Raw genomic sequence first — 13,698 nt, 5'->3', positions numbered from 1 at the left:
CGAATGGCAGTTTACGAATATCCCTCAAGACAAAAGTATACAACAGCAGTGTCCTACGGGTACTCGCCTATGGGGCAGAAACGTGGTGGCTAACAAAGACGGTTGAGCTTAAGGACAACGCAGCGAGCTATGGGTGTCAAGTTAAGAGACCAGAAGCGGGTTAATGACATCCTAGTCGAAATCAAGAAGAAATTGGCTTGGTCAGGGCATATAATGCGAAGGCAAGATAACCGCTGTTCCTTAAGGGTAACGGAGTGGATTCGAAGAGAAGGCAAGCGTAGCAAGGGGCGGCAGAAAGTTAGGTGGGCGGATGAGATTAAGAAGTTTGCGGGGACACGGTGGCCGCAGCTGGCAAAGGTTAGGGTTAATTGGAGAGACATAGGAGAGGCCTTTGTCCAACAGTGAACGTAGCCAGGCTGATGATGATAATGATGTCTGTGGCGCCATCTCAGGAGAGCAATGCATACCGTATTGGTGCCGCCATCAGCGAGCAGACGACAGCACGCATAGGCTGCCGCCGTTGCTGTATGTTGCACTAAAGAGGAAACCAATACCTTTAATAGCATCACAGACAATCAGAAAAAGAACAAAAGGATCTATCCTCCTCCGGATAGATCTCTTAGCTCGGCTGAGGCCTATGACTGGAGAAGACTCCAAGCTAGAAACTTCGCATCCCCGCTCTGGAGGAGCTGGACAGGAGGTGACACGAGGGAGGATGCGGAGGTGTGCGAGTTCTGCGGGCATACCGCTACACTCGAACGCATACTACGGAGATGCCCCAGTGCCCCAGGATATGGCAGAATTAATAATGCAGAGGAATGGGAGACCATACTCAGAAGTGCCGACCTTAGCATACAACGATACGCTACCCGCCTGGCAGCAGAAGCTGCGCGACTATATCGTTGCTAGTCTTCCAGCTGCGACGCTGCCCCTCCCCGGACGCCTGCGTGCGGATCCGGAGGGGCACGGGCCTTCTTCTGGCGGAAATAAAGTTTCTTCATCATCTATGCGCCGTTGCTTCTCCGCTTGCCTTCTCGCGCTCTCTCCGCAATCGCAGTCTTTCGTCCTCCGCTGAACCCTGCGTTCACTCTCCTGCGCTCCGATGCACTCTTCCGCCCGGTTACGCCGAGGCACGCCGCTCAGCGCAGGAACGGGCGCCGAAGATCTGCGCTCTAAAATGCTACATACGCACATAAACAGCTCGGTGGTTAGTGTCAGTGGCGAGCTCGGAGCCACGGACAAGACGAAGCTATATAAGTTTTGAAACTAAAAGTAGGTCATTCTGTGAAACCCTGCACCGCTAGGAAAATGTGTGCCTTTCAGCCCAAAACCGAAACTGATCGCATGAAGCACGTAGAAAGTGCAGTTAGGGTGCAGTTAGGGAAAGTGCCAAACCAAATAGGTGCGCAGCTTCCGTAGAGTGAGGCACAACAGCTGAACAGGCTAACCGGAGATGCCTTGGCAGAACGTTCAAGCGTAATATGCTAAACCAGGCTTACAAAGTAAAACAGTAGGTGCACAGCTTCCGTTGTAGGCAAGAGCAACAGCTGGACAAGCTAATTGGAGGTGGTCTGGCCGAGCATTCAAGCGTAATAAATCAGCCCTGCCAAGCAAATAGGTGCACAGCTTCTGTAGAGGGAGGTGCAATAGCTGAACAAGCTAATCGGAGATGTTCTGGCAGAGCGTTCAAGCATAATATGCTAAACTAGGCCTGCCAATCAAAATAGTAGGCGTACAGCTTCCGTTGAAGGAGTCGCAACATCTGAACAAGGTAATCGGAGATGTTCTGGCGGAGCATTTAAGCGGTGTATACTAAACAAGGCCTGCCAAGCAAAATAGTGGGTGTGTAGCATCAGTTGAAGGAGCAAAAGCTAAACAAGCTGATTGGAGACGTTCTAGCGGAGCGTTCAACCATAGTATACTAAAACATCCCTGCCAAACCAAATAGGTGCACAGCTTCCGTTGAAGGAGTCGCAACAGCTGAACTAGCTAATCGGATATGTTCTAGCGGAGCGGTCAAATGCATTAAACTAAGGCCATAACCGGGACCACCTTCCAAGACCCTATCTCCAAGAGGTCCAACAAAGGTTACGTCAAAATGTTATGGCTAAGGGACTGGCTCAAAGGGCTCAATGTGAGCAGTATGATGTGTACCCAGTGACATTAGTGTACCGGAGGGCAATGCATAGCATGAAGTAGAGAGTTCATTGTGTGTGTGATTTCGACAGCTAGTTTAATAAACAGACGCATTATCGCATATCAGGTTAGATACTTGCTTACGTGAGAAAAAAAAATATCAGCCGAGCAATGGGATTGATGCGGAGATTTATTCATTAGGATTACGATTTCTGTTGTGTGACCAATTTGTGTTCAACTGGGGCCGAATTACGGGACGATCGTAATCTAAGAAATGGACGCAAAGCCCCGCTCCAGTTATTCGACACGCACTGGCAGACATCCGTTTGTGATTTATCGTCCCGTAATCCGGCCCCTCAATTCACTCACGGCTGTTGTGAAGGGGCTGCGAGAGATGTCGGGGCGGAGCCGTCGAGCGGCAACTAGTGCACTGCACGGGCTCGGGCCGGCCCGAAAGCCCGGGGCCGGCCCGGCCCGCGGGCTGGGCCGGGCCGGGATATGATTTGTTTTGCCGGGCCTGGGCCGGGCCTGAAGTTGCGGGCCCGGGCCGGGCTCGGGCTTTAAGCGGCGGACCCGAGTCGGGCTTGGGTTCGTACAGAAACGGCTGGTGTCCGTCTATTCATTCACTATTGTAGAGTGAAGTACACAACTGCGGCATTGGAGCAGCGACACGGATGAGCCATGGGTTATAGTACGCGCTGAGAAAAAAAAACTAAGCTTTACTACTTGACTTGTTTATTTCCTTATTTCCACGCCGCTGTGGCTTAGTGGTCAAGGCGCTTGATTAATGAGCCGGGGAACCAGGGTTTGCTCCTAGCCTCGGCGGCCGCCTTTCTCTCTAGGCGGCCAGCATGACAGCCACGCCCTTTGCAGTATCACTACTCGTTGAAAAAACCCATGTGGTCGAAATGATCGGGAGCTCTCTGCTTCGGTTTCTCTCACAGCCTGACTCCCGTTGGGCCCTTAAGCCCCCAAAACATAGCGTTTATGTTATAGCTATATTTTTATCGTGTGAGAAAATTCACAAAGTAAAGCGCGTTTGGTTTTCATTTTGATCAGCTGACCTGAACGTCTCGTAGATGAAATAGCCACAAAAGCTCGCGACAGTTTGTAAATCTCATCTCATAACCACATCTATCCCTCCTCGCTTCTTCAGCCTGGTTGTCATGACTAGTGTTTTGCCCTGTAAGTTATCACGTCGTTCACGTCGTTCGCGCGTTATCTTCTGCTCCACCAGTAAGAGTAAAATTCAGCCGGTCTTAATTACACAGTGATCGTTCGTCACCCCAAAACATACCTATACACTATTAGAAATGCATTCGGGAAGAACATATTAGTTTACGACGCTTATAGTCTTCAAAACACACACCGTGAAATACTCAAGCCTTTTAGCATTTCGTTTGTGCTGGAAGGCGACCAGTTCGGCTATGAGTTCAACCTGTGAGATCGCGTTCACTAAAATTGTCATCCCACTGCTTGCTAGGCAGCTTTAATGTTTATACTTCCGGGCGGAAAAATATAACTGATTAAAATCATGGGGGAATGCAAAGTAATCTGTTACGTGCGTATGCAGCCCTTATTATTTGGCTCTCGGAACTTCCTAGTTTATCTTAGCGCACCAACACGAGATCACTGTCCAAAAGACGGGCATGGCGAGCACTACTCTTAATCACTTCCTTCTGGGTTAAAAAGAACCAACTTTCTGCAACTTAAACTGTTTTCAGAACCTTTGTCGGCCAGTTTCTTATCGGTCTCGTAGCAGTCTACTTGCTCAGAGTGAGCAGTATATCTCAAGCGTAACTGTGAAACGGGCCGGGCCGGGCTTGCTAGAGCGACAATTTAGCGGGCCTGGGCCGGGCCCGGGCTTCTGGTCTCGGGCCCGGGCCGGGCCTCAGATTGAGGCCCGTGCAGTGCTCTAGCGGCAACAACGCCGCGTCAAACGGGGGACGGCGTTGCGTGGAGTGCAGGACAGCCGTTTATCAAACGCGCACCAGTAAGAGCTGGCTTTATGCAAAGCACTTGCCGATGGCTAGGCGTCGAACATGCGGCAAGAGATCACGCTATTCTCATGCGGTAATGCTACCGGTTACGAGTCATCGGCGACCTTCACGGAACCTATTCACCTGAATACTCTCACTCACTTGTCGGCGGAGTCACTGTCCTCTCTGCATTGCGTATTTCCCCTCCACCACCCCGCTCTGTGTGCACTTCCTCCTCACTACTGTTATTGACGTTGTCGGTGAGATTTTGCGAAGATGAAAGTAGTAATGCTAACGCATTGGTTGGTGACGACTTTATTGAACCCACTTCAGTGGATTAGGTGAGGGTGGATGAAGGGGGAGGGGTATGTAATTCGTGAAAGACATGAGAGCGCAAAACGGGGACACGGACGAGGAAGGGAACAGGACGAGCGCTGCACTTTCAACAATATGCACCAACAAGCCCAGCTTCAAGTACTCCTTAGGGGTATGTAAACCCACCCTTTGCTGCTCCAAGAAGTGTGCAGGGAGAGCGTGGTAGCCACAGCGGTATGACGCAGGTCGGAATCATTGGAGGTGTTGTGGAGACTCGGTCACTTGTGCAGGCGTTTACCGGCACACTTCTACGTCAATGGTGGTGGTGGAAAACACTTTATTTAGCAGCCCATAACAGGAAGCCAGTTAGGGTGGGGATAGTTATCAGAGAGAGGTGGGCCCCGCGGTCGCGCTATGGAGCCAGGAGCCCGTGGCCCCTGGCGACCTATGGGCTCCAAATCGCCACCTGAAGCTGAACCTCCTGCTGTGACATCCTTCTTAGGCATCGAGCAGTAGAACCTGTCCCAAAAGTTCGGCTCTCCCAAGCGGAGGTAATTCGCCGCCCGCATGTAGAGGCGGTAGGTCTTCGTCTAGCTTAGCAGCACGGCCTCCCACCCCTCCTGGTCGTCGAATCTCGGAAAAGGAGTTGATTAGGGCAAGCCCTGAGTATGCGATAGACGTCCGCCTTGGGTGTTGCCATAATTTACAGGCCGTATGACAGTGCCCCGGGCGCGTGAGGGAACACTGAAGGGTTCGGGAAAGTGCCTGTGTGAATCCGTCGCCAAACGACTTGCTTGGCCTCTAAGTGATTTATCGAGAGGGAAGTAAACTAGTCTGGAACCTCGGTAATGAAGCGTAAGTTCGTGGTGTGTCATTATGAATTCCGTGGCACTCCGGTACGAGTGGAGGCCGTCCACCGCCCGGCCGACGAGTCCTCGGGCGTGATTGTGTGCGGCCGTATTCCTCGGATGTCCGCAGGAACCTAGATGAGTGTAATGAGCCGATTCGGTGGTGCAGCACTGTTCAGAACACGATGTGCTGGTGTGTGAATCCGTTGTTGGGCGAAATTTCGAATGGCTGATTTAAAATCGATATGCATTCTGCATTGTTTGAGTATTGTCCAGAGCTATAGCTGCTGCTTCAGCTTCGACAGGATGTAAAGCTAAGGGGGATTATGAACTTGGTTGCACGCCATGGTGGCGTAGGTCGAGGGGGTAGAATCTTCCGAATCATCGGCGTGCGATTGCTGTATGACTAGCGTAGGGTTGGTTGAGCTGTTCGACGACCTTTTTTGCTCAGGGCGGGTGTTTTTGGCCAGAGGTGAAATACAGATTTTTTTGCAAGGTCTAGAGAAATGTTATGTTGATCCGAAATTGGGTTGTCGAAGACGATTTTGAGTCTCTTCAGGAGATTCTGTCCGATAGGTGTTTGCGATAGGCGACTGTACTGCCCCGTGAGGTGGGCTTAGTTTGGGGAACGTGCTGGTGGGGGTTGAATCCGGGAGGTGACCTGATCTTGGCAGACTCGAAACATTCTTCTGTGATGGGCATTTGATGTTGAAAATAAGCTATCGTTGGTTTTATGAGCTTTTTTTTTTTTTTGACACGTACGACACCAATTGGGCACGAACACCGCCGAATAGCTGCTGGATTAAATGTTTTAAATCGCGAACATCCGAAGGAAAGAAAGGAAGAGGTACGCGTAAGCCAAATATTAAGCACAGTGTTACCGTCTTAGTGTGCGGAAGCTTGCTGAAAATTCTCCGAAAGTTATGGAGTGTTGATTAGAGCACTGTACGGGTTCGGGACGAAAAATGCGCTGTTTCGGCGGGCCTGAGCCGGGTACAGGCTTGAAGTTGCGGGCCGGGCTCAGGCCCGTACATGGAGGACTTTTTAAGTTTTCGATTTATTATTGCATAGTTAAGTACTGAGAGGACATAGTAGTAGCGCTAAAAAAACAGGGGCAACAGGTTAGAACAAGACCCCACAGGCGCTAGTGAAGAAGACAACACTAGTGCCTGTGGTCTTCTATCTTGTCGTCCCTGTTTTAGCGCTACTACTATGTCCTCTCAATCTAAACACCAACTAGCCCAGCTTTCTTTCTGCCTTAAATAGTTAAGTACACTTGTGACATTGTGACAAAATGCCCGGTGAGTGATTCCTTTTTTCTGCGTATAAGAGGAATCACTCTAGATCACAACTTGCACTTGTTCCGAAGATTTGAGATGACTATACAAAAATATTTTTTTTTGTGTAGCATGCTAGAAATAGTTGGGCATTTAGCGACTGAATACTGAGTGGTAATTCTCAAACACCGTATGTACAGTTCTTGGCCGCCAAATCATCAACAGCCAAACGTTCGGGAACGCCAGTGGCAACACGCCCTTCAGAATGAACATGGAGAGTAAAAAAGAAACGACCAGAAATAGTTGGTGTCTCGGGTGAAGGCTCATCCGCAGACAACACAGCCCTGTGAAAATGAACAAAAGCGTAGATGTCGTTGGTGTTCCACGACGGGAAAAGTAGTGCGAACAAATTCAACAGCAAGCAAACAAGTGTGAACAAGTTCAAGAAGTGGTAAGAAGAAAGTAAGGAAACCCGTGTAGGTCAATGGGACATATACGTCCTATTTTCTTTATCACCATTTCGTGCCAGCGGGACAAACATATCCCACTTTTTTCCACTTACCTATTTGTACTAAGATTATGAAATTTGTTGAGAACCGTTTTTGTACACCTCATCTGCTAGTGGAATCAAAAGTTTTCATAAATTTGCAAATGAACACAGCTGTCCTTCGAAGGGTTACGGGTTAGACGGGATAGCATAATTGGTTAGTTCCCATACATGCAGAAGGTCATTCTCTACATTCCTTGATCCCTGGGGGTACTAATACCACCCCTGGCGCAGTGGTGCAGCGGTTAAGCGATGCGCCACTGCCATGAGATGGCAGGTGGGCCTTGTTTGTCGCAGGTTGCTTTTCCCGGACGACCAATCATTTATTTAATTGCCTGTTGACACGTTGAGCAGTTCGCTCACTACTCGGTGGCCAGGTTGCGATGACGTCGCAAGGTCACGTGACCTAGGTGGCCCATCTGCCTCCTAGGTTGCTCTCTAGGGACCACCGCCAGAGCCGTGCTCGTGATTTGCCGCTCCTAACGGGGCCTTTACGGCTATCACGTTAAAATCCATGCGGCCGGATTTTTTAAAGCGCTTTCACAATCAATGTGCTATATCATTATAATCATTATTAATATTGGCGATTTCAGAGATGTACCGACAATGCAGTATCGGATATCTGTATCGGAAGCTAATTTTGGTTCTTGAGTATCGGAAATACAATTATGGATAGCTTCGGGTATGGGTGTCGAGGATCCCTTTTGAAGTAACGTGCCCAGCTCTGAGTGTACAAGGCCTGGGCTGCAGGAAAAGGCATGCGGTGTCCTCTAAATGCCAACCACTGCGAAGATTCCCATTAAAAGTGATTTCTCTCAAGCTGTCGAGATTGGCGGTAGTGTGGAAACACATCCAGAATCTTCGCCCTTCCCCTGGGGTGTCCTGGGGCCTCTACTCTCCCTCCCGTTTTGGCTGGTGCACCGGGGCCGGGAGAGATGCGGCCACGTGGCACGTGCGCCATGGGCTTACACGCACCGCCAAGGACATACGGTTTTCGTGAGGCGCGCGAGACAGCCAAAATTTTTTGAGCCACAGCGCGAAGGGTAACGGAGTTTTCGAAATTCCAATAACTGATATGGCCGTCAGTTAGATTTCTTTGTGAAAGAAAAAGGATAGCGACAAACAGCACAGGCAGTTCGGACTGGGCGTTGTAGGGAGTGCAACAAGTCACCAAGAGGCGTTGTGTTTGCACTGCACTTTGAGTGCCTTGATGTCCGTATTGGCAGGGTTGGTTTAGCAAACTACTTGTGAATGCTCTGCCAGAACATCTCCAATTAGCTTGTTCAGCTGTTGCGCAGCCTTAAATGGAAGCTGTGCACCTACTGTTTTGCTTGGCAGGCCTGGTTTAGTATATCAGACTTGAATGTTCTGCCAGAACATCTCCGATTAGCCTGTTCATCTGTTGTGCCTCCCTCTACGGAAGCTTTGCATCTATTTGGCTTGGCAGGCCTGGTTTAGCATATTGCGCTTAAACGCTCCACTACATTTCCAATTACTTGTTCAGCTGTTGTGCCTTTCTCTACAGAAGCTAAGCAGTGTTGGTCAAATGTTTAGGGGAATCCCCCAAGGTGGAGTAGATTTGTAATAAGGGAGTAATTACTCATTGGCATCCACCCGAGCGCAGCGAGGTTAGCTCAGTTGGTAGAGCGACTGCTCCGGTGTAGCGGTGGTCCCGGGTTCGAACCCCGGACCAGGACGAATTTTTCTTTAACTACGAAGTTTCTGAGAAAGCTGTATAGCTTTGCTTTGTAGCCGTATGGCTGCGCTCGGGTGGATGCCAATGAGTAATTACTCCCTTATTACAAATCTACTCCACCTTGGGGGATTCCCCTAAACATTTGACCAACACTGTTCCCACTTCGAGTTATTGATCAATTCGCTCTCGCCCTACCATAAGCATGCCGTCCCGGTTAGCTCAATTGGTAGAGCGACTGCTCCGGTGTAGCGGTGGTCCCGGGTTCGCACCTCGGACCAGGACGAATTTTTCTTTAACTACGAAGTTTCTGAGAAAGCTGTATAGCTTTCCTTTGTAGCCGTATGGCTACGCTCAGGTGGATGCCAATGAGTAATTACTCCCTTATTAGAAGCTAAGCAGCTACTACTTTGCTTGGCAGAGCTGGTTTAGTATATTACGCTTAAACGCCCTGCCAGAACATCTCCGATTATCTTGTTCCTCTATGGACTATCTCCTTCCTCCAAGGAAGCTGTGACCTACTATTTGGCTTGGCAGTTCCATAATGTTCCCAGTGCATTTGTGACGTTTGGAGTCTACTTCCAAGTGTGTGGCAATGTTCACAAGATATCGTACGTTGGCTTATTTCTAAGTGGTCTACAACTACTCATTTGCTCTGTGCTGCTCTTCATTGCCCTTCATAGATTTACCGAAATCCAGGCTCCTTGTTCAATCAATTCGTTTTCTTTTTTAATCTGGCATTTGCAAGTTTGCATTACCATCAACGAACCACTTGAGAACTCGAGAAGCATTTTTCCTGTGTGGTCTGTGGTCCCCAAGCATGGCAGTGCCTCTCCCACTAGCAAGATCTCAGGCACTTACCTTGCTCCTTATTTTTGATATTTGTTCCTTAGTCGCATGTGCACCACCCTCAGCGCAACCAGAGTACAACCTACGCATTCCGTGAAGGATACGTGTTCAGCACAAGCCGTTTTCACCCTTTCCCACTGGGTTTTTGAACTTTCTTAAGGCATCTACACTTTCCACGTCTGCCAGTTTTAACGCAACATTGCTAAGGGTTCAGCAGCACCCCCGGCATTGGCGTGTCCAGAGAAGCAGGTGACCCACCTGCCACCTAGGTCATGTGACCGTGCTACATCCATCACAACCTGCCCACCACTAGCAGGTGATGGCAGTTCAATTGATGACCGGTTGTGAGAGGTTATCCGGGAAGAGCAGCCCGGATCTCACAAGAATTGCCAGTGGCTGTATTTGAAACAGCCACTTCCTGGGAGGTGGCGCATTGCATAACTGCTGCACCATAAGTGGTACGAGGATCCCCTGCGATCTATGACTGTAAAGCAGAGAATGACCTCTCCCGCATATATGGACACGTAGCCTTCCCGCTAAAATGGTCATGCAAGGGAGTACTTGCGCGGCAAGGCTCTCCCAATGCTATCGCATTGTACTTTTAACGGTAGGTCAAGCATAAAATGGTGAAAGAGAGACCAGAGCTCGTGTCTGCAAGGTTATACACAGAGGACCCCAGGTCGCTGAAGCAACCCATTAACGCTACTGCGTCACACCTTTGAGGCCAAGTTTCTGTCTCCTCAAGTTTTCATAGATCCTTGCCTCCCAAACTGTAGCGCCCATTTGTTGACGGCAACTTGATTTTCCCTCAAACGAGATGTTGTCAGTGTCTGGGCCCGAGGATTTTTCACGGCGGCCCAGCCACCGCCACTGCATCCATTATGGCAGGGTACCACGGACCGTGCTTGACCGATTGGCAACTGGCAAAATTGCCGGAAAGCTTTCAACCATTTTTAAACTCCTTCACAGGCTGCGTCAGCACCCGCTGCTCAGTGCACAAAAAGCTAGAGTGCGAGACACCCTCATTACATTCTTCGAAAAGGAGAGGCACCCATTTATCTGCGTGAACGGCAGTTACCACATTCTTCAGAGACCGCAAGTAAAGGGCAGCAGCCGAAAGGGTATAATGGCGCTATCCTCTCACCTGCATCTCTCTCTACCGTACCACCAATTAAAAAAAAAAAGCGCAAACAAGACAAGGGCTATTTTGCATGGGCTTCTAAGAGACTGAAATGGAAGGTGACTCACTCCTCGAGCTCACCCCCTTTTGTTTGTAGGGCAGGGTGGAAATGCAGTCTTTGAACTAGTTTTTATGGGAGGGGGGGGGGGGGGGGGGGGGGAATAAAATCTTACTGTAAGTTAGCTTTCCCACAGAACCACCAGAATGCGAAAAGTGCTGCAATGCTCCCTCAGTTGGTCCACCAGATTTAGGGGGCCACTTTTATGCGAGTGGTGTTATACTGCACTGCATATGCCACCAGGAACAATGACCAATGAGAGAGGACCAAATGATACAAAAATGAAAAGTTACCAAACAGCGCCCCAGTGTTTGGATGCTTCCAGCGTATGCCCTGACTCACCTTGGTACAAAGGTCTCGTACCACCACCACGTTGAGCTCACTCAGTGCCGTTTTCACGTAGGTATAAAAGTACCTAAAAGAGACCCTCCCACGACTGCTCAACAAGGGCCACTACTTTACGCACTTGTTTTTTTTTTTTTTTTTTTTCAGTACCCCTTGGAACCTCTTTTTGCGGTGCAACCGATTCCTCCACATGAGAAAACTCGCGAAAAAATTCACACAACAGACCAAACCACCGGTTTCGACACAATGTGCTAGTGTCGTAACGTCCCGCAACGCTTAGTACGTGGACACAACCAGCGGTTCGGTCCACCAAGGTAAACCACCACAGGTGCGGTGATGGGAGGAGGGCAGCTGTCACCTCGTTCTGAAGTCGGCCAAACGGCTTCAACAGAAACGTCCGCCGGGTGTTGCAATCCTTCACGAGAACACAAGATATGCAGCGTCTCACCTCAGCGTCACTAGCGCTTAGAGTGACCCTCACCCTAAGGCCACACCCTTCTCGCAGCGCTAACGACACATCCGCTCCGCACACCTCACGCACACAGCGCACACACACACATGCAAAACAGGGCTGTCCGATATAGAAACGGCTTTTATTCGTTTCCTGCTCGCCGCAACACACATCATACACAACATGCACCACGCACGCACTCCACCCACAGCAACGACCAACTAAATGTAATACACGTCTTATTTTTTTTTTTTCTTTTGTGAAGTGCACACTCACTTTACACCAAGACCACCAAGCAAGAAGAGGAAAAAAAAGAAAATAATACACGCGCACACTCTCTCTACTACGAAGAGAAAAAGGCTGCTCGCTGCTGCTCATTATTCCATGTTCTTTTGGGGCAAGTATGCGCACTGTGTACAGGCTGGTCCTGGATGTTGGGGCATCCGAGCACCACTAAGACGACACTAGGCCTTGTAGCGGAGAGCCATTAAAAAAACGAAAACCGAAAGAGCACCTGAGATGGGTGCGAACAACAAGCTCAAAAGTGAACCTGCATCAACCCTTGTTCAAGAGCGTGGTCAACATGCCATGTACAATTTCGCGGAGCCGTTCCAGAAAAAAAGAGACTGGCGTCCACAAAACAAGGTCCTGCTCCTCAGCCTACATTTCAAACAAAACCGATGGTGTCCAATTGTCTTTTGAATGTTTTTGACAAGTGTCAGGCTTCGGCTTGCAACATGGCAGGTACAAGGAAAAAAGCGTGTTCACAAAGAGTCCACACACACTTTCACACAACTAATCGGCAACAGAACTGCCATAGTTAACAAATCTAAGGAAGAAAAAGAAAGAAAAAAAAAACAGCAGAGAACAGCAAACATTCCTCCCTTCCTGGCCATGTGACTGGAAATCTCCCAAGCTTGCTCTTCACAACAAAGCGTCCAGTTTTACACTCATCTGCAGTTCTGAGACCACAAGTACCCAAAGTCCAGCATTTGGACCAAGCGATTAAATACTTCCCACTCATACTCCGAAAGCAATTTTCGTTGGACCAATATAACGCAAAAAAACAAAAGTTGCACAAACTGCAAGGGGTTTGACAGTACAGAAAGGCCAATTCTAAAGACTAATTAAAAAGAAAGTGATTTTGAATGAATCAAGCATCCCATCCCAATACACCAACTGCCTGCTGAATTTGTCCCTCCAAATAACAAACACGCACCGCTGGCATTCCAGCAACATTTCAGACTTGCATACACATCGGACACTTGTGTATCTTCAATCAATGTCAGCAAGACGCAGTAGCCTTGGGAAATTGCCAGTTTACATGCCAGCCTGCACAGCATCAAACTTGCCGCAAAGACATTTCGTACTAAAAGCGCCACAGCTCACAAAAAGTGTTAATCATCAAACAAATCATGCACACACACACACACAAGATGCTTAAAAGAACCCGAGAAAGAAGGATACAACAGTATAAACAGCGTTGTCACCTTTAAAGGGGTTTTCTCTGGCCACACAGCATACGCTCGAGTCTGGTGACTTCACTCTGCGAATAGCGCTACTATTTCATTGCGAGTGCCTGTGCACTGCCAGACAACTGGTGTCATGCACACCACAGCTCAGAGGTATGAGGATGACAAAAACGTTACAGTTGCCTCACTATGTACACATCCACAAATGGTACATCACTTGCGCAGGGGGAAAAAAAAAACGAGAGATAAAGCACACAATCAAGATGGAAAACCTCAACGAACATCAAACCCCGCTAAAATCAAAGAAGACCCCGAGTAACAATGATCAACTGAGGTGTGCACAAGACCGCACTGATGGTTGCTGGGCACAAGGCTTGCTTATGCCAGCCAAACTGCGTGCGGTCCAGTCCAACTGAAGCATATGTTTGGCCATTAAAGTCCGAATGCTGGCTTTGAAAAGTGTCTGCGCTCGCCTAACTGTCAGTGAAGATTTTAACCTCGAGGCAAAATGATGTCCGCGATGCTATTGTACCTCGGCTAGGCACATG

This window comes from Amblyomma mixtum, chromosome 2, assembly GCF_055824585.1.
Source record: "Amblyomma mixtum isolate Tamu chromosome 2, ASM5582458v1, whole genome shotgun sequence".
Classification (NCBI taxonomy): domain Eukaryota; kingdom Metazoa; phylum Arthropoda; class Arachnida; order Ixodida; family Ixodidae; genus Amblyomma; species Amblyomma mixtum.
The sequence above is the reverse complement of the archived record's forward strand: the minus strand, read 5'-3'. Positions refer to the sequence as shown.